The sequence below is a fragment of the Chrysemys picta genome, chromosome 9, assembly GCF_011386835.1.
Source record: "Chrysemys picta bellii isolate R12L10 chromosome 9, ASM1138683v2, whole genome shotgun sequence".
Lineage (NCBI taxonomy): Eukaryota > Metazoa > Chordata > Testudines > Emydidae > Chrysemys > Chrysemys picta.
The window spans coordinates 15,475,085-15,502,902 of NC_088799.1; the positions used below are offsets into that span (position 1 = coordinate 15,475,085).

The 27,818-nt window shown below is 45.2% G+C and overlaps 1 protein-coding gene across 9 annotated transcripts in view; it reads left to right on the forward strand.

The window, feature by feature from the left end:
• Window positions 1–27,818, forward strand: part of PLD1 (phospholipase D1) — a 134,345-nt gene that overhangs the window by 12,625 nt on the left and 93,902 nt on the right. For 3 of the 9 annotated variants that reach the window (XM_042853764.2, XM_042853766.2, XM_042853765.2), the window contains exon 1: window positions 10,489–10,675. The exons of 1 other annotated variant lie outside the window; for it this stretch is intronic. The gene's annotated coding sequence lies outside the window, so the exon portion shown is untranslated. Of the gene's footprint in view, window positions 1–6,547; window positions 6,651–10,488; window positions 10,676–27,818 lie in introns of those variants that run through there. 5 more of the 9 variants (XM_008164952.4, XM_008164957.4, XM_008164956.4 and 2 more) reach the window with 3 other exon arrangements.

A 27,818-nucleotide genomic window follows, 5' to 3' on the forward strand; every position in this document is an offset into this window, starting at 1 on the left:
AATCTGCAAAGGCACAATATATAAGTTTGGTGGGAGCTTCATTCTAAAGATGTTTCAGGGAAATCCTGCAATATTTTTATTTCCCGGCCAAATCACCTTGGACCAGAATCTTGAGCCCTTACTCATGCTGGTGAGCCATGATTCATGTAAGCAGTCCCAAAGGTTAAATGTAACACCCCCAGACCCTAGCTGCTGGTAGGTAGGCTTGAATCTGGGACCTCTGAGTGCATGAGCCAAGGGCCATAGGCCTTGTAACTAAGGCTGTAGAACAGACTCATTAATCTCTCTCTCTCTAAGTGGTCTCGGTGCCACTAGATGGGACAGAGCACCATACCCAGGAGGTGTGTGGGTTACATAAGTACTTGTGAGGGTGCGGAAGGGCTTTGTGATCTGGCCCTTTTGTTAACTTTTGGGTAGGTTAGAGGAAGGATGATACAGTGGTTAGTCTGAGACTTGGGAGATATGGTTTCAGTTCCCTACTCTACCACAGACTTGCTGGGTGACCTTGGGCAAGTTACTTAATGTCTCTGTGCCTCAGTTCCCCATCTGTACAGTGAGGATTATAGGACTTCCCTACCTCACAGGAATGCTGTGTGGCTGAATAGATGAAAAACTGTGAGGGGCTCAGATACTGTGGCAATGGGGAGGCGTGTAAGGATCTGAGATAGACCTGCTGACTCCACTCAAACCCATTGCTGCTGTTACTTTATTATCCTACTGACACCCTTCCAATCAGCTTAATAATGTGCTTTTTGATTAAGCATCTTATGTCTAAGAGGAGGGAGCTAAAATAGGCTCCTGTCAGCTTGTCTTCTACAAACTGCAGAGTTTGGACTTCCCTAGAGTTGCTTAAATTGCAGCAGAACAGCTCCTGTTGCTCGTTAAGCTATGCTTTATCTTTGGACATTTGCTGTGCCCCTCCCCAGATCTGAAGGCTAGTTTGGTAACGTGGCCGGGCGTTTTCCAAAGGGATTAGTTTTATCTGTTTCATTTGATGGTGATTGGTTACCTCTGTTGCTACAGCATAGAATGTGAGTCAGGAAACAACCAGATGGTGGCATCCAGGTGTTTATGTAACGATGCAAATATGAGCTGATTGCCAAGGAAAATCTTTTCTCTTCCCCACCCAAAGGCAAATTAGGCATGAGAAAATAATCATAAGGAAATTACCTGGAGTAAACCCTCAGCAGCAAATGCAATTTCTTTGCCTTGTGCTTATCTCCTGGATAGTTCATTGTGGTTCTCAGATGCAGCCCACAGTAGAGCAGAGAGCAGTGTTGGAGATACACCACCTTAGGGGGAGATCAGGGAAGAACTGTGCCTCAGGTCTGCTTGCTGCCATGAAAAGCCACTCAAAATCAAGCCCAAAGTCTTTGACTTTAATATGTGTTCTTACAGGGAGGGCATTTAAAATTCTTTTCAATGCCAGTTTGCCATGTGGTGTTGGATACATTTAAAATATAATTGGGAAAGGAGCATAACCAAGTGGAGTTCCCGCCTTGCTTTGAACAGTGTACACACACTGTACACATCTTTATTATAGCTAGTTGCAACATGGTTTTTATTCTGCAGAAAATAAAGAAAATGTCAAAATTTCTCATGGAAAAAATTCAACTCTTTGGCAAAAAATCAAAAACGGTAATATTTTGGCCAAAACCATAAATATTTCAATTATGAAATGCTGCTGTGGGGTCTCATGGGAGTTGTAGTTCGAGTGCCTTATGCTCCCATTCTCTTCTATGGCCTTGGCTACACTGGCAATTCACAGCGCTGCACTTGCTGCGCTCAGGGGTGTGAAAAAACACCCCCCTGAGCGCAGCGAGTGCAGCGCTGTAAAGCGCCAGTGTAATCAGCGCCTGCAGCGCTGCACACTCGCTCACAGCGCTGCAAGCTATTCCCCTCGGAGAGGTGCTCTCGCAGCGCGGGCGGCGCGACTACACTCGCGCTTCACAGCGGCAGCGCTGTGAATCCGCAAGTGTAGCCAAGGCCTATGTGTTACACTCCAACGAGGGAGTGCATCTCTCAATCTCCCAAATGGTGAGGGGAAAATTTGGTGCATCATGGGAAATGTAGTCTGGCTGGGAGTCCCATTGATAGAGGAGAGTCGGAACATGAGAAAACTAAACTTAATTTCCTATGCGGCACCTTGGCAGGATAGCCCAATTGAAATATTTTGATATTTGGGTACTTGCTTTCTGTGAAAAAATGGGGGTAGCTCAGCGTGCAGGGAGAGGGATAGCTAGGGACTGTGCGGGCAGGGGGGTAGCTCAGCGTGCAGGGAGAGGGATAGCTAGGGACTGTGCGGGCAGGGGGGTAGCTCAGGGTGCAGGGAGAAGGATAGCTAGGGGCTGTGTGTGGACGGGGGGGTAGCTCAGGGTGCAGGGAGAGGGATAGCTAGGGACTGTGCGGGCAGGGGGGTAGCTCAGGGTGCAGGGAGAAGGATAGCTAGGGGCTGTGTGTGGACGGGGGGGTAGCTCAGGGTGCAGGGAGAGGGATAGCTAGGGACTGTGCGGGCAGGGGGGTAGCTCAGGGTGCAGGGAGAAGGATAGCTAGGGGCTGTGTGTGGACGGGGGGGTAGCTCAGGGTGCAGGGAGAGGGATAGCTAGGGACTGTGCGGGCAGGGGGGTAGCTCAGGGTGCAGGGAGAGGGATAGCTAGGGGCTGTGTGCGGGCAGGGGGGTAGCTCAGGGTGCAGGGAGAGGGGTAGCTAGGGACTGTGCGGGCAGGGGGGTAGCTCAGGGTGCAGGGAGAGGGATAGCTAGGGACTGTGCGGGCAGGGGGGTAGCTCAGGGTGCAGGGAGAGGGATAGCTAGGGGCTGTGTGTGGACGGGGGGGTAGCTCAGGGTGCAGGGAGAGGGGTAGCTAGGGACTGTTGGTGAGCAGGGAGCTAGCTAAGGGTCCAGGGATGAGGATAGCTAGGGGCTGTGTGCGAGGAGGGGGGTACCTCAGGGTGCAGGGAGAAGGGTAGATAGGGGCTGTGTGTGGGCAGGGGGATAGCTCAGGGTGCAGGGAGAGGGGTAGCTAGGGGCTGTGTGGGCAGGGGGTAGCTAAGGTTGCAGGGAGCGGGATAGCTAGGGACTATATGGGCAGGGGGGTAGCTCAGGGTGCAGGGAGAGGGGTAGCTAGGGACTGTGTGCGGGCAGGGGGGTAGCTAAGGATGCAGGGATGAGGGTAGCTAGGGGCTGTGTGCGGGGAGGGGGGTACCTCAGGGTGCAGGGAGAGTGTAGCTCAGGGTGCAGGGATGAGGGTAGCTAGGGGCTGTGTGCGGGGAGGGGGGTACCTCAGGGTGCAGGGAGAGTGTAGCTCAGGGTGCAGGGATGAGGGTAGCTAGGGGCTGTGTGCTGGGAGGGCTCCCCTGCAGTGCCGGGTTTACAATGGCACCAGTGGCGCCATGGAACTGGGCCCATGCTCAGAAGGGGCCCTGGCCTGCTCTGCTTGTACTGCGCCCTGAGACCCTGCCAGCCCACTGAGTCCCCTGCCACCCCGCCCACCACTTGCTCCTCTCGGCCAGCCGAGGGCTCCTCTCCACCTCCTGGCCCCTCCCGCCGGCTTCTCTCTGCCTCCTGGCCAGATCCCAGTGCACCTCCAGCTCCGGGCAGTCTCTGCTTCCCATCACCTGGGGGGCCCCACCTATCTCCCTGGAGCTGAGCCGCCTGGGACTAATCATAGAATCATAGAATCATAGAATATCAGGGTTGGAAGGGACCTCAAGAGGTCATCTAGTCCAACCCCTGCTCAAATGATGCAGAAGCCTGGCCAGTCTCAGCCAGTTGCAGAGGGAGGGTGGGGGGGCAGTGTGAGGGGCTTGGCTGGGCCCCTCCAGGCAAGTGGGTCCTGAGGGAGCCCAGACCGGGCAGCACTTTAACATTGCCAATGAAGACATGCCCCCAGTGGTTGGAAGCTGAAGCTAGATAAATTCAGACTAGAAATGAGGCTCAATTTGTAACAGTGAGGACAGTTAACCACTGGAACAACTTATCAAGGGACGTGGATTGATCTCTTTCCAGTCAAAATTAGGTATCTTTCTAAAAGATACGCTATAGCTAGCAGAAGTTATGGGGCTGATGCAAAATCACTAGGTGAGGTTCTATGGCTTGTGTTGTGCACAGGGCCGGCTACAGGCACCAGCCCACCAAGCATGTGCTTGGGGCGGCGCCTGGAGGGGGGCGGCGCGGCGGGGCGCTCCGGCCCGAGAGCGGGGCCGCGACTGGGCTCACCGCCCTCCCCGCGGTGCTCCGGCTGCCGGGGAGAGCGGAGCCGCAGCGGGCTCGCCACCCTCCCCCCGGCGCTCCCTAGAGCGGCAAAAAAGCCAGAGCCGGCCCTGGTTGTGCAGGAGGTCAGACTAGATGATCATAAATTATGGAGCCTTCTGGCCTTAAAATCTCAAAATATGTGAGAACCATGGCCAGCATTTCTTGTTTTGTTGCCACCAGGTGGTGCTGGTGATTTCTTCTTTACCCGGTGCTAAGCAGACTTCTTGTAAGATGACTAGTACATGAAAGAAACAGTGTGTTCTTTTTTGCTTGTTTATGATGTATGGACTTTTTTTTTTCTCCACGTATTTTATACATGATCAATTCAAGTCTTACCTACTCTTATGGGGACAGAGGCAGTAGTAAAATAATGACATCACAAATTGAGAGAATGAAAATGGAACAATTAAGAGTAGAAGTCACTTTGAGTCAGGTTGTTCAAACCCTTTTTGTTTAACTCTTATTTAACTTAAGTGCCTAGCAGACACTTGAGAGTAAAGATGTCTGTTAAAGTATCAGCTCCCTCAGCTTTTCAGTCACTGGGGGAGAGCTCACAAATCCTCCTCTTCATCATCATCATCATCATCATCATCATCATAATTAATAAAAAGAGTGAGACACCGCCCCTCCCCCACAAGAGGTCCCCAACACCATGAGGGAAGATCAGACTTGATGTTCCTGATATGCCTAAAGGTGAAACTCAAGCAGAGGGGAAAAAAAGAAAAAAAAAAACCACACCCCCAACATTGCAGGCCTTCTTCAAACATGATAAAGAAACAGAAAAGGGTGCAAACTCAATTTAAAAAAAAATCTTTGCATGCCACCTCTAAGGCCTTGTCTACACACATGAGTTACTATAGTTAAAGTGATACAACTCCCCTAGTGTGGACACAGTTAGTTATATTGATATAAAGGTGTCTTATACTGGTATCGCTTGTTGTTCCCATATGGGAATATGCCATACTGGTGTAAGGCACCTTCATAACAGTATAACTGCTTCAGCATTAGGGGTTTCAGCCATATAACTGTATTGGGAACCCCCGCCCTTCTGCCCTCCAATTCACATAGTTATACCATGGCCCATGATGCCAGCCTCCAATATCCTCTTGTTACATTTTCCAACAAGCATCTTTGTGCTTTCTCCTATGCTCCCCTGCCCCCATGGTCAGGAGGTGCTCCCCATCAACATCCACAAAGCTACCGCATTATCATCCTTCAGATAATGGCTGCTTTTGTGTAGAGACGATTGACCAATATTGTCTCATTGTTTTCTTGTATGCCCACGTCTGTATATATCTATCTGTTATCTCTTGTGTTACACTTAGACTGTAAGCCCTCGGGGCAGGGACCGTCTTTTTATTCTGTGTGTGTACAGTACCTAGCACAATTGGATCCTGGTAGATGACTAGGGCTCCTAAGTGCTATGGTAAAACAAATAACAAATAATAATATCGGTGCAAAAATGTGTCTAGACCAAACATGGGTCAGATTCATCCCAACTGTGACTCCATTGAAGTCAGTGAGGAATCTGGCAATTTTTTTTTGTCTTCTCCATATCTATGCTATTTTCCCAGTAATGACTGTGTGTAAAACTCTCTCTCTCAGTTCTCTTCTTCCCGGAGGTTCAATTACAGAATTATAAGAACCTAAGATTAGATGTTCTTGACAGCTCCCAGACTTGAGTTTATGAGCAGGTCCCTGAGCTGCAGATAATAATAGTAACACTTAGCATTTGTATAGAGACATCCATCTAAAATTCTCAAAAGTATTTTAATTGATTAAGCTTCACAACACCCATCTGAGGTCGTTATTACAGACAGGGAGACAGAGAGGCTAAATGACTTGCCCAATCAGTCAGTGTTGAGATGGGGAATTAGAACCCACTTCCACTGACTCCCAGTCCGTATTATTAATTTGTATTATAACATCACCCAGAAGCCCTATTTAGATTGGAGCTTCATGGTGGTAGGCCTTATCTAAACTCATAGTAAAAGACAATGCCTACCCCAAAGATTTTTGTCTACTGGGCTCTGATCCAGACAACATTGCCTCCTGCCAAAGGGAGCAGAGATGTATTGCTGCTTGTGTACAATGTCTGTGTTGTAAGGAAATCATTTGAGGGGCCTTTGGAAAATCTGTTCTGTGATCAAGACCTGTGTGTGTGCCTCTCTTTCTGATATGCACAGGCTTTCGCCTGATGGGAGGCATTAGTCAATGGAAAATTTAAAAGAGAAGAAAAAAAATTAATCAGCGAAAATAAAAAGTTATACTAATATCCATCCTTTGCACTTACAGAATAAAGCATCTTTGATGCAAGTGTGACCCTCAGGCAATGCTTCCACACCAGGAAATCAAAGTGCTGTATGTTAAATAAACTTCACGCTGCCCTGTGCTGTAGGTAAGTGTTGATGTATATGGAAGGTTACACAGAGGTTCAGGGACTTGCCAGAGATCACAGATTACATCAGGGAGACAAGGTGGGTGACGTAATATCTTTTATTGGACCAACATCTATTGGTGAGAGAGACAAGCTTTTGAGCCACACAAAGGGCTTGGCTACACTCGGGACTTCACAGCGCTGCCACGGCACTGCTGCCGCGGCAGCGCTGTGAAGTGCGAATGTAGTCGCGCCGCCAGCACTGCGAGAGAGCTCTCACAGCACTATATGTACTCCACCTCTCCGAGGAGAATAGCTTGCACCGCTGCGAGCGAGCGTGCAGCGCTGCAGGCACTGATTACACTGGCACTTTACAGCGCTGTACTCGCGCTCAGGGGGGTATTTTTTCACACCCCTGAGCGCAGCAAGTTGCAGCGCTGTACAGCACCAGTGTAGCCGTAGCCAAAGCCAAAGCTGTTCTTTAGGTCTGGGAAAGGTACTCCGGGCGTCACAGCTAAATGCAAGGTGGGGACAGATTGTTTAGTGTACAGTTAGCACATATTGTAAGGGACCATTCAAGGCGGAGTGTTCCTTTAACACCTTTGCAGTCATAAGACAAAAAAAGAGGGTTACAGATTGTTGTAATAAACCATAAATCCAGTGTCTCTGTTCAGTCCATGATTTTTAGTGTCTAGCCGAGTGATTAATTTAAGCTCCCAGACTCATCTTTTCAAAGTGTTGTGTAGGTTTCCCCTGAGCATGAGGACTGACAGGTCAGATATAGAGTGATCACGTGCACCACAGGTGTTTTATTTTTTATCATTTGCCTTTGTGAGTTCATTCAAGAGCAAGGCGATTGTCTGGTTTCACCCACATAATTGTTGTTGGGGCAGTTAGTGCACTGGATGCATTTAGCTGTGATGCTTGGAATACTTTTCCCAGGTAGCGTTGCCAACTCTCCAGGATTCTCCTGGAGTTTCCAGGAATTAAAGATTAAGCTTTAATTAAATATTATGTCATGTAACAAAACCTCCAGGAATACGTCCAAACAAAATTGGCAACCCTATTCCCAGACCTGAAGAAGAGCTCTCTATGGCTCAAAAGTTTGTCTCTCTCACCAAGAGGAGCTGGTCCAATAAAAGACATTACCTCATCCACCTTGTCTCTCTAATATCTTGGGACTGACATAGCTACAATTACATTGCATAGAGACTAAATCAGGACCAGGGATGGGAATAGAAAACAAAAGTTCTGACTTGCTGGCCCGTGTTTTAGCCACTAGACGCACTGTCTGCCTTCAAAATCACGAACTGAAAAAGGACCGATGCCAAGTATCCATTTGAAGAGTTACATCCGAGAAAGGGAATGTTGTGGGAACTCCAACAAGGCATTAATGGGCATGCGCACAACCTTGCATCTTCTTGGAGAAGGGAATGATGGGTGTAAAATATGCTCTGTTCCGCTGCCTGATAGAGCTCTCAGCAGTGCCAGCCTATTGATCTAAAATGTTTGTTTCCCCTTGCTGCTGGTTCCTCAGTAATCATTCTTTCTGCCAAAATAAACTAGACTTAATAGGAGAGAAGACAAACATGTATTAGCTGAGCTAAAGCTCATGAGCTTGGAAGGATTTGCCAGAACTCAGTTAGCAGCTCCAATAGAAGTAAGGAAATTGAAATTAACTCTTGGGTAAAATTAAGAAGCAAGTAGCTTGGAGTGCTGGATGGTCCATGAAGTTGGACTGATTTCCATCTCTGTTTCCAGAGTGTCCCCTCCTGCACAAGAGCATGCAGAGGGGAACAAAGTAATGGGGAAATGCCACAGCTCCATTGGAGGAAGAAGCCACTTGTTCTCCTATCCCCATCCCAGTTCATGGTCCTGGCAAGCATGTGGCATGAGCAAAGGCAGAACTCAAATGGACAGCTGGGGCCAGGAATCCAGGCCCACAGATCACAGGCAGCTACTCTGAGGGACTATCCTGCCACCCCTTTCCACCCAAGGCAGCATGGCTGGTGCGTTAGCATGCAGTGTCATTGGCTCATTGCCCAGTGCTGCGCTCTGTGACACTGCAGCTTTCCCTGCAGACTGGTTTATGTGCAGTGTAGCATGACTTCCCCTCCCCAGCTCTAGCCCTATCTGCTTCTTGCAGAGGAGGCAAGGTGATGTCATAGATGTGGTTAGGGTGACCAGACAGCAAATGTGAAAAATCTGGACAGGGGGTGGTGGGTAATAGGAGCCTATATAAGAAAAAGACCCAAAAATCGGGACTGTCCCTATAAAATTGGGACATCTGGTCACCCTAGATGGGGTGCAGCATTCTGCACAACTACTTTTCTTTTCCATAGGGTTCCATCATGATTTCCATCACAGATTTGTGCCCCTCCTTGCTGCAGATCGGTAGGAGCCTCTGGACTCCTGAACCCCATCTACACTGGTCCAAGAATCAAGCTTGCTGAATCACTTTAAATCACAGCTTGCAGTGTTTACAGGCTAACTCAGTTTAAAACCAGTGGGGCTGACTGGTGTGAACTGAGACAAGCAATGTTTAAAACCAGTTGGGACGCCCAGTCTAGGTTTTCAAACTTGGTTTTAAATGCCAGCTGGACTTATCCACACTGGCTAAACAAACCATGTTTAAACCAAGTTAGACTAAATGCACATGATCCAGTTCAGCTAACATGATTTGAGACCTGTTGTAAATGGAACTTTTATTGGTAATTTGGATCTTGTTCAGGGGCTGGACTCTAAGCTCACTTACATCACTGAAGTAGGTGAAGTTACTCTGGATTTACCTCAGTAGAACAAAGGTCAGAGTCTGTTCCCAAGTTGTTTTTATGTGATGCAAGTGTGAGGGTCATAATTTAGTTCCTATCAGACAAGTGTTTCCTTCTAAAAAAACACAACCCCTTACAGCAATCTCAGCAAAGAGACAGGCATGAAGATTGAATTACAGTATCCATTTCTCTTATGCTGCATTTACATGGGCAAGGTTCAGACTCATGAGTCTCCTGTAGGGCAGGTGCAGTGAAGCTGTAGTAGTAGACGACAGGTTTTAGGCATTTTTACTGGGACTATTCTGTGTTTGTACAGTACCTAGCACAGTAGGGTCCTGGTCCATGACTAAGGTTCTGTGGTAATACAAATAATAAATAATAATAACAATGTGTAGAGAGGGTTTTTGTTTCCCTGACTGTCAGTTCAGAGCCTTACTAAGTACTAAAATACTGTCTGTCTGTCTCTCTCAAAGAAATCTGCTACTCTGCATGTTAAAAAGGGCTTTGGGAATGTGCACTTGAAATTATCTGACTAGTTCAACATTTGGAAACTAGCGCTACTCAGAGCTGACCCAAATATGACAATAGCTATTAGCTTGTGATATACTAATAACATCATGTGTATTTCACTCAATGTGAACTTGCATGGCTTTCTCTCCCTTCCCTCAATCAAATATACTTATTTCTTGGCTGCAGTAGCTGGAAAACTGACTTTCCCTTGTGGTTTATATGAGGAGAGGACAAAGGAGAAAATTGTTCCCTTCTGTCAGGGCCAAATTCTCCTCTGAGTTACACCACTTAAGTCTGAAGTAAAGTAACTTGAGTCAGTACGGTTACACAGGTATCAATGTGGAATAACTAAGAGCAAATTTTGTCCCTAAACATTCACCATTTGTTGCATGTTTGGCTGTAATAATAAGTACATAAAAATAAAAATGTAGCAGAAATCATTAGCTCACTCTGCTTGTGGCTTTTTTCCCCTCCCTCTCTCTGTTTCCCAATATTCTATTTAACATATGGGGAGTGGTTTTCACTTTATTTGCAATGCTCATAGGCTAAAGTACCTTGTGGGTTGGGCATGCCTTAATTTGCCTTTAGGGAGTCAGCCTGAATACTTGAACTGAAGCACTTAGGAAGACGCAGCTTTTTCTGTCTGTGCAGAGTTCTGTGTGGTTATTTTTCTTATAGTAGCATTGTGCTGGATATTCACTTAATAGGAAAGGAGGGTTTTCATTTAAAAGCATCATGAGGCACCTACTTTCACAGGGGCACAAGGTTAGTAAAGAAAGATTTGAAGTTATTCACGGATTGCCAAATTTTCTTTCATTGTATTTATTGCCAAGCTAACATGGAACAGCTGATAGAGTAATGCTGTCAGATCATTGCTTTATGTCTGAGGGGGCTGGGAGGGGGTAGCAATTTTAGAATTTTTCAGAAAGAAAAGGAAAAATACTTAAAAGTGTGATGGCACTTTTCAAATTAATACATTGATTGGATATTGCCTTTTTTTAGCTGTGTAGAAGCTGGGAAGCCAAGTTCAAAGGTATCGCCCTTGTCTAGACAATACACGTCTAGACTGACTTTTCTTTGTAACCTTCCATACTTTAAATGTGGTATGACTGACTTTTTGTCTGTGATGCTGAGTGCCCCGCTCTCACTGACGTCAAAATGGAAGCTGTGGGTGTTTTTCATTCCCTAAAAATTATTACTGTCTTAATAGTTTCAAACAGTGCAATATTTTGATGTGAACTTGAGCATCTCCTAGAGATGTCCTGTACATTGAATTAGGTGTGTGCTGCCCTTTGGCCAGCATAGTTTCAGAGACAGTGAAACAGTCATTTAGCATTATCTCTTTGGACATTTGCCAGATCAGAATATTGGGTAAAAGTGGGCATTTCTTTGACACATTTGAGCAACCACTGCTGCTCAACTAAGGACCTGAAGGAAGAACAGTTTGACTAGTCAGAAGTTGAGGTTTCTTTGCCTGTTTATATTACTGTTCCTTTGCTTGATGTGAGTTTAAGATGCTCTGTCTCCAGAATTGGAGCCTGATCTTGGAAGGTGCTAAGCATTAAACACTAAGCATAAATGCTGCCCAAATTCAGACCTAGTGCAACTCCATTGACTTCAGGGGAGTTGTTACATCTTTTTTTCCCCCCAGGGCTGAATTTGGCTGATCATACATAACAAGAATATATGTATTATGTGTTAGTATCTACAGATTCTGCTCCTAATTGCACCAGTGCAACCTTAGTGAAGTCATTTAGGTTACATAGAAGTATCTGTGTGTAGAGTTTGACCCCTTCTGTATTATTATAATCTTATCAAATGAATAGCCCTCAGTAAATAAAACTAAATAAGGAGCACAAATGACAATGGGACCTATTGATAAAAATCAAATCAAAATGTCATTGAGTGACCGATTAAGAATATGTGGAAAGCACCTATTCCTAAGGGTCTTGATTCTCAGTAAATCATAAGGGTCGGATTTTTCAGGAGCAACTAGGGGGGTTAGGCATCCAGCTCTCACTGAGAGTGAACTCTAGGATGTATAATAGATTTCAAAATCCATCTCATGATCCAAAACCTGTTCAGATATTTGATTTAGTCCAGGTACGTATTTTAAAAGTCCCCATTTCAGGATCCTGGGAAATTATTTATGTGGATGTGTCCCGGCTAATGATGCTGGAAAAGACTGTAATGTAAATTAATTGAGATTTATTGTGCTTAAACTGTTTTTTCATTTCCCAGAAACATGCACTCCTTAAATTAAAGATACACCTGTAAGTGTGCTGTAGCTAATGGAGTTAGGTCTACACCTACCGTGCTCACAGCTGATGACAGAGCAATTTTTTGCAGTCACAGTTTTGTTCTTTTAAAACTGCTGTGGATGCTCGTTTATGTAAAACACTTTTCTTGTGAAATGATCCACTCTCATGAAGCAGAATAGATTATATGACACAAACATAAAATTTGACTAGCTCTGTAACAGTAACAAAGTGTGAGACATTGTTAACCTAGAGAATTTTATGAAGTTTTCTTTTTTCTCTGAGTGTGTCTACTTTAAGGAAAATAATCATGATTCACAATGGGATTGCCCTCCTCAACCAGGGATTTTTTTTTACAAGTGACTTCACAAAAAAACTAAGAAAATAGGTGCAGTTTTGCATATTTTATCCATCTATTACAAATTGTTGACACATTTTTTCACACAGTTGTTAACTCTGCAATCTGGTAGAAATGATCTTAAATCAATTAGCAAAACTGCTGGGAATTCAGAAGCATAAGATATGCATTTTGCTGGTATTGCCATAGATTTTTATCGACCCTAAACTTCAGCTTTCTTAAAAAAATTAAAACCATTTATATTTATTCTAATTTCTAAGAATGTCTTCTCTGCATACATTGAATGAGGGCTGCAAGCAGGGCCGGCGCAACCCATTAGGCGACCTAGGCAGTTGCCTAGGGCGCTACAATTTGGGGGATGGTGACCGCGGCGGTATTTCGGGGCGGGACCTTCTGCTGCCTAGGGCGGCAGAAAAGCTGGCTGCGCTCCTGGCTGGAAGACACCCCTTTCCAAAAATAGCTTACCTGAGCCCAAAAACACTGCAATAGTTTAACTTTTTCTATCCTTGTCTCTGGCCTATTATGCTGTCTTCATTGCAAAATGGTGTGTTTTTACATCAAGATAGCTATGTCATTGTAAAACACACCTTTTTTTAAGTGAAGATCCACCCTTAACAAGGTGTGTTTCTAATTCTGTTTAGATAACTCACGTTAAAACAGCAGTGAAGACATGACAACTCACCTTTTAACTCAGGTTAGCACAGGGGTCGGCGACGTTTGGCACGCGGCTCGCCAGGGTAAGCACCTTGGCGGGCCGGGCCAGTTTATTTACCTGCTGACGCGGCAGGTTCGGCCGATCGCGGCCCCCACTGGCCGCGGTTTGCCGTTCCGAGCCAATGGGGGCGGTGGGAAGCCACGACCAGCATATCTCTCGCCTGCGCCGCTTCCTGCCGCCCCCTTTGGCCCGGGACGGCGAACCGCGGCCAGTGGGGGCCGCGATCAGCTGAACCTGCCGCGTCAGCAGGTAAATAAACTGGCCCAGCCCGCCAGGGTGCTTACCCTGGCGAGCTGCATGCCAAACATTGCCAACCCCTGGGTTAGCAGCTTGGGTTTAAGCCTTTAGGGCAGGGGTCGGCAGCCTTTCAGAAGTGGGGTGCCGAGTCTTCATTTATTCACTCTAATTTAAGGTTTCGCGTGCCAGTCATACATATATAATATATAACTAAACTGTTGTACGTAAAGTAAATAAGGTTTTTTAAATGTTTAAGAAGCTTCATTTAAAATTAAATTAAAATACAGAGCCCCCCAGACTGGTGGCCAGGACCCGGGCAGTGTGAGTGCCACTGAAAATCAGCTCGTGTGCCATTTTTGGCATGCGTGCCATAGGTTGCCTACCCCTGCTTTAGGGGAACATGGCATTGAATTTGTACTGCTAATCTGAGTTAAAGCCAAATTGCCGTGTCTTCACTGCTATTTTATCCTGAGTTAACTAACACAGATTTGCTCACCCGAGTTAAGAGCACACTTGTTATTTGCCTGAGAGTGGGGCTGAGTGCAAATGTGGTGGTCCTAAAACTGAATGGCAGGTGTGTGACATTGCTAAACAAAATGGTCTAATTTTCTCTCTGGGTGTGTTTTTCCTGGACTGTGTAATGTTAGTGTTTGAATGGTCTCACTCTCCTATTTTGCTGCTCTTGTTTTATTGACCATTTTTTTACAACATTTCCCCCTCTTTATTACCTCGCCCTCACAAGTCCTGTTCTGTGGAAACTCACCCCGAGGGGCTGAACATGACTCACTCCTGAGCCATCAAGATGCTCTTGCATGTTGGCTAGAGCTGCAGAGAGGAAGTCACATTTTGGTTTAGGTTTTTACAAAACTTTTGTTGGGCAGGTTTTTATTTTTTACATTACCTAAGGGGAGTTCAGGTCTGGTTCAGTTTTCTCTGGAGGGCAGAGCACAGAGAGAGGGATGCTTCAGATAAATGTTTCTGGTTTGGGCCATCATAAGTTCACCATAAGTCATGAGAGAGTGATGTTTGATGATGTGTAAGCAAAACTGAGCTTGATTTTGTTTAGCACAAGAGAAATAGATGGCCCAACATTGACAACTGCATGATATTTCCAGGAAACTTGTTTGTTCTCTTTTCTGCTATCGTGGACTTTGGTTTCATTAATAAAAACAGGTGTCACCACTAGGTGTATGATCACAATACAGTAACTCCTCACTTATCGTTGTAGTTATATTCCTGAAAAATGCGACTTTAAGCGAAACGATGTTAAGCAAATCCAATTTCCCCATAAGAATTAATGTAAATGAGGGGGCTAGGTTCCAGGGGAAATTTTTTTTCACCAGACAAAAGACTATAATATATACTAGGGTTACCAGACATCCTCTTTTTCCCGGACATGTCCGGCTTTTCAGCACTCAAACCCCCGTCCGGGGGGAATTGCCAAAAAGCCGAACATGTCCGGGAAAATGGTGGCTCTGCTCCTCCCCTGACTCTTCGGAGCTGTTTAAGAGCCGAGCTGCCCGAGCACTATGGGCTTCAGGCAGCCCCCTTGCCTCCGGACCCCAGCCGCCGGCCGGGCACTTCCCCTCCCGGGCTCCGTCAGAGCAGGGTCCGGAGGCATGGGGGCTGCCCGAAGCCGGTAGCGCTGGGGCAGCTCGGCTCTTAAACAGAGCCAAAGAGTCAGGGGAGGAGCAGAGCCTCCAGCCGCGGGGGCTCTGCTCCTCCCCGACTCTTCGGCTCTCTTTAAGAGCCGAGCGCTACGGGCTTCGGGCAGCCCCCATACCTCCGGACCCTGCGCCGCCGGAGCCCAGGAGGGGAAGTGCCCGGCCGGGGGCGCAGGGTCCGGAGGCATGGGGGCTGCTACCGGCTTCACGGTTTGCCGGGCAGCCTCCAGATCCTGCGCCCCCGGCTGGGCGCTTCCCCTCCCGGGATCCAGCTGCGCTGGGGAAGCGCCGGCCAGGGGCGCAGGGTCTGGGGGCTGCCTGGCAAACCGTGAAGCTGGTAGCGCTGGGGCAGCCCTTTCCCCGTGGCTAGGAGTGGGAGGGAGGAGGGGCGGAGTTAGGGCGGGAAAGGGGTGGAGTTGGGGCGGGGTTGGGGTGGGGAAATGGGCGGGGCCAGGGCCCGTGGAGGGTCCTCTTTTTTTATTTAATAGATATGGTAACCCTAATATATACACACACACACCGTATAAGTTTTTAACAATACTGGTAGACAGTGATGATGATTGTGAAGCTTGGTTGAGGTGGAGGAGTCAGAGGGTGGGATATTTCCCAGGGAATGCCTTACTGCTAAATGATGAACTAGCAATTGGCTGAGCCCTCAAGGGTTAATTCTCTCACTCTTCAAGGCAGCAGGAATGGAGGGAGAGGAGACAGCATCGCAGACAGAGACAGACACACACCGTGTGTGTGAGAGAGAGAGATGTGCATTTTCCCTTTAAGTAGCTGACCCTACTCTTAAGTACACTGCCTTGTTAATTAGATCAGCTTGCTGAGACCAGCTGCGACCAGCAAGCTCCCTCCGTCCTGAGCCCTGTCGTGTGTCCCCCCCTGCTCTATGGAAGATGGGGTAAGCGGGGTGCAGGAGCAGGGAGGAAGGTGACACTCTGACATTAGCCCCCCTCTTCCTCCCCTCCCCCTCGCACAGCAAGCAGGAGTCTCAGGGAGCAGCTCCAAGGCAGAGGGCAGGAGCAGCACATGGCAGTGGGGGGAGGGACAGCAGAACTGCCCGGCAATTGATAGCTTGCTGGGCGGCTGCTGCACAGGGAACTTAGGGGAGTGGGGAGCTGATAGGGGGGCTGCCGGTCCACCCTGGTTCCAAGCCCCCACCAGCTAGCTGCAACGGGCTACTCTTCCTGCAAGCAGTGGACAAAGCAGGCAGCTGCCAAACGACGTTAGAAGGGAGCATTGCACAACTTTAAACGAGCATGTTCCCTAATTGATCAGCAAGGTAACAATGTTAACCGGGATGACTTTAAGTGAGGAGTTACTGTACTCACACTCTGCCAACCCTGTGTCCATTTACTTGTAAATGGGATGGGGAAGTGGCCTTGCAGAACTGTGAGGTTGTATGAGACAGTTAGTCCCAATCAGCTGCAGTCCCCACCGACATTTCCCTCAGCTTCTCCTTTGGCCTCTAAACAGAGCCTAGATCTGGATAGCTCTGGCTTCCTGCTGAGCTCCTGGGATCCGTGTGAAGCTGCTAGAATTGTGGGTAGGCCCCTCCGTCCCAGCGGGACAATTGGCTGAAAACCCAGCGAGAGACCTTGTGGAGACTTTTCTCCCTTTCCCCCTTCTGAGCGTTTCTTTGCAGGAAGGGATAAGTCGGGCCCACTGATCTCTACAGTTTTTACTTGCTTGGGCAAAGTGCTGTTGACATCGTCGAGAGTTTACCAAGAAAGGATTGAGTGGACAGTGAGTAAAGATAGCAGGCTTTGGCCTGTGGTTACTTTTTATTAAGTGCCAATGCTATGCTGGGCAAGGCAGGAAAAAAGGCACACGCTGTCCTGGAAAGGTTTACAGTTGAAGAGGGTTCTGAGTGTATCCTCTGCTTCTACTCCTCATCCGCCTCGAACATTCTCTGGGCTTCCTTCCTCTCTCTGCTCAGGCAAGCTGCTCTGCTGCATTGAGTGGGGAAGCAGCAGCAGCAGGAGAACCAGTGAGTGAGAGGAGGAGGGCAAGCACATTTCTCTCCTTCCTCCCACAGCCCCGTACCTTCTGTGCTGAGGGCGGTGTAGCAGCACCGCCCGTTAGTAATATATAAACATATGCGTTTGAACAGGAACAGATGCCTATCTGTGATCTTAGTATTGCCAAGTAGTGCTTTAATAGTTCAAAAATTATGAGTTAACCCCCCCCCCAAATTATGAGATTGGCTTAAAATCACAAAATTAAAAAAAAAAAATTTGGAGTTCTTCTTATTTGCCTTCTGGGGTAGGAACCTTTAGAGTTCACACTTTCAAGCTTTCCTCTGCAGCCATTAGGGCCTAGAACTTTTTTGTTTTTTTTTAAATGAAAGCTGAGATTCTCACCTAATCACATGATTCCAGGAGCTGGGGATTTAATACCACCAAATATCATAAGACTTGCTATGAAATCATGAGAGCTGGGAACACTGGATCTATACATTGTTCAATGGTACTATCCCAGGGGTTCCATGTAGTGTCGGGATCATGTCTAAGTCAAACCTGGCTCAGACATATCACTCATCTCAAGAACATGCTGCCCACAGATGCTTTCTAGTTCATTAAAGTCAATAAGCAATATAAATGGAAGATTAGATAATCAAAGCCCAAACCTGTTTTTCATTTGTCAGACAACTCGCCCACTCTAGTATTTTTCAGAGGCGCTCTAATCTCTGAGAAAACCATCTGTCTAAACAGGAGTGGAAAGTGACTTCTGTGAGTTTGTCCTTGTGCATGTGTGTTTATGTTTGGTGGATTCATGAGAACAGAAAGCCTCTAAACAATCTGTGAATATTTCTACTTCTCCCGAAGGGAGGAGAATGATGAGACGCAGGCAGAAAGATGAATCATTTATGCCTAGAAGAACAAAAACTTGTTATATACAAAATAACTCCATCATTCACATGGGCAAAAGCAGGGAAGGACCCCGCCACCCTAGACATTGTGTTTGAACAAAAATTTGCTAATCTTGAGGTTAAGGACAGGGCAAAGTGATAAAGTAACATAGGAGTAATGCATTATTACATCTATTATAGTAGTGCCAAAAGGTCCCATTGGGCTAGGCACTGTAATGACATAGAGTAAGGCTATTTCTTCACTGTCAGAAAGGTGTAGGTTTTTATATTAAGATACCTAACTTGAGGTAGCTCTCTCTCTCTCTCTCAGGGCAGATCTACACTTAAAACTTTGCATTGATGCAGCTGTACCTATGCGTCTGTGTTGCTGTAGCGCTTAAGTGAAGACTGTAGCGCTTAAGTGAAGAGAGCTCTCCTGTTGGCATAGTTAATCCACCTCCCAAGAGCCGGTGGCTGTGTCGCCGCCGACATAGTGCTGTCTACACAGGGGGTCAGATTGGTATAACCACTCCCCTGAGCAACGTAGATTTTTCACATGCATGTGTCACGTAGTTATACCAACATAGATCTGTTGTGTAGATCAGACCTCAGTGTCTAAACAGAGTTTACAGTGACTCGAGTGTCAGTATAAATGTCGTGGTCCTAAATCTGATAGGTCGGTGTGGCATTGCTAAATTAGACAGTTTGATTTCCTCTGGGTGTGTGTTTCCTGGACTATCTATTCTCTCAGGTAGCTAGCACTTCTGTACGGGCAATAGTTCACACTTTTTTGTTTGTTTTGTTACTTTTGTTTTACTGACCGTTTCCTGCAATATTTTCCCCTCTTTATTACCTTGAGTTGCTGTCTTTCTGTTCTCCTGCATCTACCAAACATAAACCCATGTGCACAAGGACAATCCTAGTGAGACGAGGCTCAAGTAGCTTTTACCTTAGTCAAGGTAAACTTGCAAGTGGGGGGGGGGTATAGTATTGACCTTGACTAGCTACATTGAGGTAAAAATATCTCCACCTGTGTTTGTCTCTACTAGGATTTTACAGCAGTAGCTAACTTGCATTAGTTACCTTGCTGTAAAAACGCACATTTTTGGTGAAGATATAGCCATGGAGTAAGAGACAGCCCTGAAGAGCCTACAGTCTAAATAAACAAGACACACAAAGGTGTACCAGAGATATAACATACAAGCAGAATTAACAATGTAAGGGTAATAATCCTATTAATATTTTGCAGAAGGAGGGAACAGGCATCTTTCCATTTCATATGCTGAGAAAGCTGAGTTGTGGTTGTTGCTGGGGGAGAAGATTTTCCCGTCCCAAGAGAGTTTCAAGATTACAAAATTTTTTCCCCATCCTGAAACGAGACAAAAACATCAAAATCTTGAAAGCTTTCATGAACCTATTGTGACGGGTTCGGTCACAGAGACCCCCTTGGGACTATCAGCTGATGTGCTGAAACTACCTCCGAGTCCGTTTTCTTTGCCAGCTTGGGACTTCAGAACCCTGTTTTGTTGAGCCAGACATGGTAGTCTGAGGCAACACAGAGCCAGGGTCTGAACCATGCCCCCAAAGCTGCAGACTTAACTGAAAACAGCTCAGCAAGTACTCCTGTCTCCAGCACCCAGACACCCAGCTCCCAATGGGATCCAAACCCTAAATAAATCTGTTTTACTCTATATATACAGGGTAAACTCATAAATTGTCCCCCATCTATAACACTGATAGAGAGATATGCACAGCTATTTGCTCCCCCAGATATTAAACATTTACTCTGGGTTAATTAATAAACAAAAGTGATTTTATTAAGTATAAAAAGTAGGATTTAAGTGGTTCCAAGTAATAACAGACAGAACAAAGTAAGTTATCAAGCAAAATAAAACAAAACACGCAAGTCTAAGCCTAATACATTAAGAAACTGAATACAGGTAAATCACACCCTTACAGATGTTCCAATAAGCTTCTTTCACAGACTAGACTCCTTCCTAGTCTGGGCCCAATCCTTTCCCCTGGTACAGTCCTTGTTAGTTCCAGCTCAGGTGGTAACTAGGGGATTTCTCTTGACTGGCAGCCACCTTTTTTCTGTTCCACCCCTTTTATATCTTTGGCACAAAGTGGGAATCCTTCGTCTCTCTCTGGGTTTCCACGCCTCCTTCTCAGTGGAAAAGCATGAGGTTTAAGATGGATTAGTATCATGTGACACGTTCACATGTCCTGTGAGCCCTGCTCTTTACTTCCAGGGTTGGCCGGCACATATACAGTGGAGGCTTGCAGGTAAACAGACCCATCTACAGTCAATTGTCCTAGTCAATGGGAGCCATCAAGATTCTAAACGACCATTAATGGCCCACACTTTGCATAATTACAGTAGGACCTGAGAGTTATACTTTATATTCCTAGTTTCAGATACAAGAATGATACATTCATACAAATAGGATGAACACACTTAGTAGATTATAAGCTTTGTAATGATACTTTACAAGAGACCATTTGCACGAAGCATATTTCAGTTACATTATATTCACACTTATTAGCATATTTCCATAAAACATATGGAGTGCAACATCACACCTATAACTCAAAAAAAAATCTGCACAGGATCAATCAAAAAGTTTTTGTTTCAATGTCAATCTTTTTAAAAAATGTTTTAACTTTTTTCACATCAGCGTCAGCAGAAGGGGAATCAAGCCATTGTTTTCCTGACTTACAACTTTGCTGCTGTAGTGCTCAGAATGTAGATGCTTCCTATATTGATGGAAGTGGTTTTCCCAGTGATGTACATAATCCATCTCCCTGACCAGCAGTAACTAGGTTGATGAAAGGATTCTTATGCCGGGGATTAGGTCTGGTTAACTACAATGCTCAGGCGTGTGAAAAAATCACACCCCTGAGCGACATAGCTAAGTCAGTCTATGTTTTAAGGGCAGACCAGGGCTGAGTGGCTCCATATCAAAACATAATGGGCCTGTTTCTTGTTGCTCTGAACCTGATGTTGTTATTTACACTAGTGCAAAGTGGGTATATAATGTTTTACACCTGCTTCACCCTCTCTTCACTGTGGTGTAAATGATTAACACAGGGTGCAGGCCAATGGAGGATCAGGCTTGTTTGTACCTAATGTTTCTGCATATACAAAGGATAAAGGAAGTGACTTGGAGACTGAAGGACAGATCTTTATCACAAACCAGCACTGCAGTGCAAGGAAACAAAAGGCACTATCGCTCAACAGATCAGCTCTGTGGCACTCTGTCCAAACCTGTGCAGGTGGATGATTCACCTTATATTTTTCCTGGCCACTGTTTCATGCAGTAACGTGTCTTGAACCAGTCTCACGCTTTCATGCTACAAATCCCATTGGTGAGGCACCTTTATATTTCTCAGTCCTTTTACCTAGGAACATTACTAATGTGTAAAGGATCAGACACCTTAGAGTTGCTCTCCAGATACTTCTCCAAAGTCTCTGAAATGATATCATTTTTGTCCGTTACTCTGAGTCACACAGACGTATTTGTTTCTTAGCCTTTTTTTCTTCCTTTGTGAAATCGAGTCCACTTTTTAGTGCTCTCAGTTGCTGCATCTTGTCTCAAATTACACTGTAAACAGTTTGGGGCAGTGATTGTCTTTTACCTATGACTTACTACAAGTCGGGCCTATTTCTGATTGAGGCCTCTGGAGCCAGCGTACAGAGACCAATATGGTGGTAATAATAATGCACACTTCTGACAGGGTATAAATAACTTGTGATAGCTGTGACGTTGTGCAGTCTATATGTTTTATAAAAACATGATAATAAGTGAATATAATGTAACTGGGATACTTTTATAAAGATTTGATAATAAGTGAATATAATGCAACTGGGATATGCTTCGTGCAAAAGGTGTCTTGTAAGGTATCATTACAAAGCTCATAATCTACTGAGTGTGATCATCCTATTTATAGAAATGTAAAACTCTTGTATCTAAAACTAGAAATATAAAACATAACTCTGAGGGCCTATTGTCATTATGTAAAGTGTGGGCCATTAATGATGGCTTGGAATCTTGATGACTCCCATTAACCAGGACCATTGTCTGCAGATGGCTGTGTTTACCTGTTAGTCTTCCTGTATATGTGTGTGCTGGCAAATGGGCAATAAAGTCTTGCAGTGACATGTGATCATGTCACCTGAACTGGAATCCATCTTTAACCTGGTGCTTTTCCAGTGACGGGGGGTGGAAACCCAGAGGGACAAAGGGTTCCCGCCTTATGCAAAAGATATATAAAGGGGTGGAAGAGAACAAGGGGGGAGAGGAGCCATCATGAAGAATCCCCTAGCTATCACCTGAGCTGGAACAAGAGCCGTACCAGGGGAAAGAATTGTGCCCAGGCCTGGAAGGTGTCCAGTCTGAGAAAAACTTACTGAAGCATCTCTGAGGGTGAGATTATCTGTATTTAGTTTGATTAGACATAGATTTGCGCATTTTATTTTATTTTGCTTGGTGACTTACTTTGTTCTGCCTGTTACCACTTTGAACCACTTAAATCCTATTTTCTGTATTTAATAAAATCACTTTTTATTTAGTAATTTACTCAGAGTATGTATTAATACCTGGGGGAGCAAACAACTGTGCATATCTCTCTATCAGTGTTATAGAGGACGAACAATTTATGAGTTTGCCCTGCATAAGCTTTATGCAGGGTAAAACGGATTTATTTGGGTTTAGACCCCATTGGGAGTTGAGCATCTGAGTGCTAGAGACAAGCACACTTCTGTGAGCTGTTTTCAGGTAAACTTGCAGCTTTGGGGCAAGTGATTCAGACCCTGGGTCTGTGCTGGAGCAGACGGGAGTGTCTGGCTCAGCAAGACTGGGTGCTGGAGTCCTGAGCTGGCAGGGAAAACAGGAACAGGGGTAGTCTTGGTACATTGGGTGGCAGCTCCCAAGGGGGTTTCTGTGATCCAACCCGTCACAGCCTAATCATTTCCATGACAACACATTGTGATGTGAAGTGATCTCACTGTACAAATGAAACGGGGATATTTGAGTTGAGAGAGACTGAGCTTTATTATTGTTCTGGTTCACAAGAAAATAAATAGCTCGTAGAATCATTTTATTTTGTACAGATGTGCTCTCTTTATTCAACGTTGAAGTCTTTCAGGAAAATATAGTTATGTGGTTCCTTTGGCATGTTTCTATAAAGAATGCAAAACATGCATTGTTTGGTATTTTCTTGAATGCTCAATCAGAGACACTTAACATGTCATCACTCAGATCTGCCTAGTGAATTGCAACTGTTACCTGTCATGCTTAAAGGGCCATGGAAATAATCTAAACTAGAGAATGCTATCCTGGAGCAGTATGTAACGCTCATACTTGTCATGCAGAAATTTGTCTCTGGTCTTCATCAGTTTTCAGAGTGCTTGATCATGCAATTTTTGCATGGTAAAGATTGCTGGACTGGGCTTTTAAAGGCTATAAAGTTTGAAAATATGAAATCCTATGAAACACATGCTTTTGAAAAGAATATTTAATTTATTATATATCAAAAATTAGTGCTCTAAGGATCAGATCCTAAGTCCATTAAAGTAAATGGAAAGATTCCCACTGACTTCCATGAACTTTGGATCGTTCCCTTACAGTATAACAGATGGTCCATGGCCACTTTGAAATGTTTACTGAGAAAGAAATTCCTGAGATTGGGCCTGATCACGCTGAGTTTTTAATGAGATTGTGGCAATTTGGCCATATCCTTCAGTGGGAAAAGGAGCAAACAAGATGTAGTATCTGAGCCCTAATATATTTTGTTTCCCCCTGCCCCCAAGTATTTCTTGTGTATTTGCCGAAATTGCTCATTGAAAGCCGGCTGAGCAGTAATACTCCAAATGGGCACAACAACTGACAAGAAGTAATATTTAATCTGTTGTTATATTATTGGAAGTGTGTAAGTAACCACGTGGCAACAGGGCTAATGGGTTATACATTTAAGTACATTGGCAATATTTATGATGCTCTGGTTTCCTTGATGATATAATAATCTATGTTTTGTTTTAAGGAATCCTAAAAAGATTTCTGCCCGCAATGTCAAGTCAGTGTATTGCATGCTACTTTGGCTAAATCTGCTGGTGTTTAGTTCTATTTAATTAAGAAACAAACAGACACCTATTCTGCCAGCTCTTTCTTTATATAGAACATGATTACCATTTAATAGGCCCGTTTCTGATCTCAGTTGAACAGGTGCAAATCTGAAGCTAATGTGGTCATTCTGGATTTACACCAATGTAACTGAAATTGGAATCTAACCATTTAAGTTTTATAATGGGCTGTTCATCTTTAATTCAGAAAATGCATCTTTAATTCAGAAAATGCATTCATAGGGGGGAGGGATAGCTCAGTGGTTTGAGCATTGGCCTGTTAAACCCAGTGTTGTGAGCTCAATCCTTGAGGGATCTGGGGCAAAATCAGTACTTGGTCCTGCTAGTGAAGGCTGGGGGCTGGACTCAATGACCTTTCAAGGTCCCTTCCAGTTCTAGGAGATGGGATATCTCCATTTATTTATTTAGTTAGTTAGTTCCTTTCTCTCCCTTAATACCCCTTTTCCCCTCCCCTCCCTTTTCCCCTCCCCTCCCCTCCCTTTTTGATATTAACTCCTTCAGTGCCATGGCTCCAGTTAATAAGTCCATAAGTGCCTGTTCTTGTCAACAGTTTGTAATTTCTAATGTAAACCTATGGAGGCCCCCAAATGCCCCTACAATGAATATATTTCTGAGGGCCCCAGAAGGCTATGCAAAAGCCTACAGGACAGCTGTTTTGCTACATGAACCCAGTTTGCAATTCCTTTTGTGCACGTCTTCTAGGATTTCCCGAAACAGATCACATTCCCCAATTCTGCCACCCTCACTGACACAAGCAGCCCCTAATCTTACCAGCAGTCTCCTTAAAGGCAGTGGGAGTACTCCCATGAGCAGGGACTACTTATGTAAGGGTTGGAAGCTCACATCTCAAATTCCATTTTAGGGACAGCTTGGGAGGAAAAACAACAGTTTAGCATCTGGATTCCCAGTTCAAGGGAGCACATATCTAGCCTGGTGGTGCAGGAGCTGCTGCATGTAGGACTCGAGTTGGTGAATAAGTTTTCAGGCATTTGGTTTAGCTACAAGAGGGCACCTATAACTTTAATTTGCTAGAGAAAGGGCAAAATGCAGTGATTCACAGGACTTTACACTACCATTGACCCATGTCAGGAGCTGCCAGTGAAATCAGTGGGCATTCCAGCCACAGAGAGGGAAAGTCCTTGGCCCATAGTTATATTTAGCATGAGCTGCAGGATTGGCCGGTTATCATTATTAGACATGGCCGAGGATGAGCATGTGATGTGAGAATGCAAAATAGCATGTGTGTGTGTTTGTATCCACTGTTGTTTCATATTATTTACTTAGATTGTAGGCTTCTGGGGGCAAGGACTATTTTTTCGTTGTGTGTGTATATAGTGCTGAGCAGAGTGGAGTCCAAATTGGGGCCTCTAGGAATTACTGCTATACAAATAAATAATAAAATGAATGAAAATTGAAAGTTATGGCCTCACATTAAGATATGATTTATTACTAGTAAGTTGCAAACTTTATGTCAACAGTAGAGCTGAAAAGAGCCTTACAGAGATAAAGTTTGAAAGACTCTGGAGTATCAGTCATAAGTAGGATGATGGTGAATGTAGCAATTTGTTAAGTGAGTTGACCAGAGAGCTAGATTTTTCCAGAACTGAAGTAGATTTCATACTATGTACTGGACTCAGCTGTATTCTCTCTTTTGTTACAAAGGGCTTTAGAACGAACCGTGTGTCTGCAACAATAGGAAGGAAGTCAAGAAAATTGAGTACATTTATCATAATCGTAACTCACTATCTTTGGTGTATCGCTTAGAGCATAAGTTCATCAAGGTCATGTGAAGCAGAAGCACAATGAACATAGCACTTACTTAAGCCAGGGTGTAGCAGTCTGGGAAAATGTAATTTACAGGAGTTGGGGTTCTTTTTTCTTCATATAGGAAGGTTAACAAAATCAGCAGGGTGAAGGAGGAAAAAGAATATCACCAGGTCAGGTCAACGTGACAGCCAGCAGAATAACTGGAGCTCAGTTGCCCAATGAACTCAAACAGAGGAGCATGTGGGCAAGGCGCCCCCTTACTCTTCTGCATGGGTTATTTTCTTTGTTGGCTTGTGTGTAGGGAGCGAGTATCTGCACAAGTGTGTATAGGGGTGCGTGGAATGAGCATGCGAGGGTGGGAAGTGGGCAGTTGAGTTGTCTTGATAGACTACCCTTCATAAGGAGCTGAGCTCGATATCTAGTGCCAAATTCAGCCCTGGCGTAAGCAGGTACAGCCTAGTTAAAGGCAGTGGACCAGGACTGAATTTGGCTCTTCTGAGTTATGGGAACTACTGTAATATGTCCAATTATGCCTTAAATCCACTTAAATGCAGTTGGATTCAAATGCCAGATTGGATTCCAGTGCTGTCACTCACCACATAGCACTTGAAATTTAATGCAGAAAATACAACTTGGCAGGTGGCAATCTGTCTGTCTACCCATCCCCAGAACAGCGTTGAATGACACATGAAACTTGAGCTGGTGGCGAAGTGTTCTCCTTTGTAAATGTGAGCATTAAGATCATTAAAATCACACAATGGTTTTGTAAGGTACTTGCCGTTATTTATGATAGACAAGGAAAATCTTAATATTCCAAATGCAACTAAACTAGAGGGTTGCATGCTTTGTTGCTTCTGTAGGCCAAATGAATAGCATAGATCAGGGCTCCTTGCATCCCTCCGTTGACCCAAGAAGCTCCCTGTATGCCACTTCTCATTCTCCTCTATTTCAGGGACTCCCTGCAACTCTCCTCACCGCCTCCCCTGCCAGATGCTCTGAATATCCCTCTTGCCTTCCTCCCCCGCCTTGGCAGGCCTTCGTGTGCATTCCCAATCCTCTATACCAGGTTCTCCCAGTCCCCTCTGCCAGAGGTTCTGTGTGCTGCCCCATTCCCTGCACATGGCAGAAACTCTGTGTGCCCTGCCAGTTTGCCCCTCTGCCACCTGCCAGGGGCTCTGTGTGTCCCCCATGTCCTCACCCCCCCATTCTTCTCCCTTCGCACCAGGGGTTCAGTGTGCCCTCATTTCAACTTCCCCCCCACACCAGAGGTGCTGTGCGTACTCCCAATGTCCCACTTTCCCCCCACTTCCCTCTTTCCTGCCACCTTTCTTATTTCTTTTCTTCCTAATTTAGGATCTCAAATATTGAGAGAATGAGCAGAGCTGAGAAAGGGTGTGGCATTATGCAGGAAGGTGCTAATGGCTGCCTTCAGCTGGTTCTTTGATCTGTCCACAGTTACTGAGGTGGTTCAATTGAAGCTGCTGGGTCAGCTACCCAGACTGCAGGAGCTCCATGTGTCCCCTATTTCCCCCTTCTGGTTTTCCAATTTTCACTGAAATCAATAGGGTTCTGCCTGTTGATGCCTAGAACGTTCCCTGAAATTTTAGAATTGATCAGGCTCAGCATTCAGACGTTATTGCATTATAAACAGACAGACAAACAGAAAAAAAATGCCATGAAGTTGAGCATAGGTCCTTGCTTACCTCCGCCAGTTAAATAAACATAGCTGTTTGGAAGGTGCATGGACTAAAGATCAAAAGTAACTTTGTAAATTATGTATTTAATTCCTTCCTATTTATCTAGAGTTAAATTCTTTCCTCAGAAGCAGCTTTCCAAAATTCCGGACAAATCTGAGGGACTGTCAGCAGCCATTATTAACTGGCGATAAACTGGTATTCTGCTAAAACAGCTAG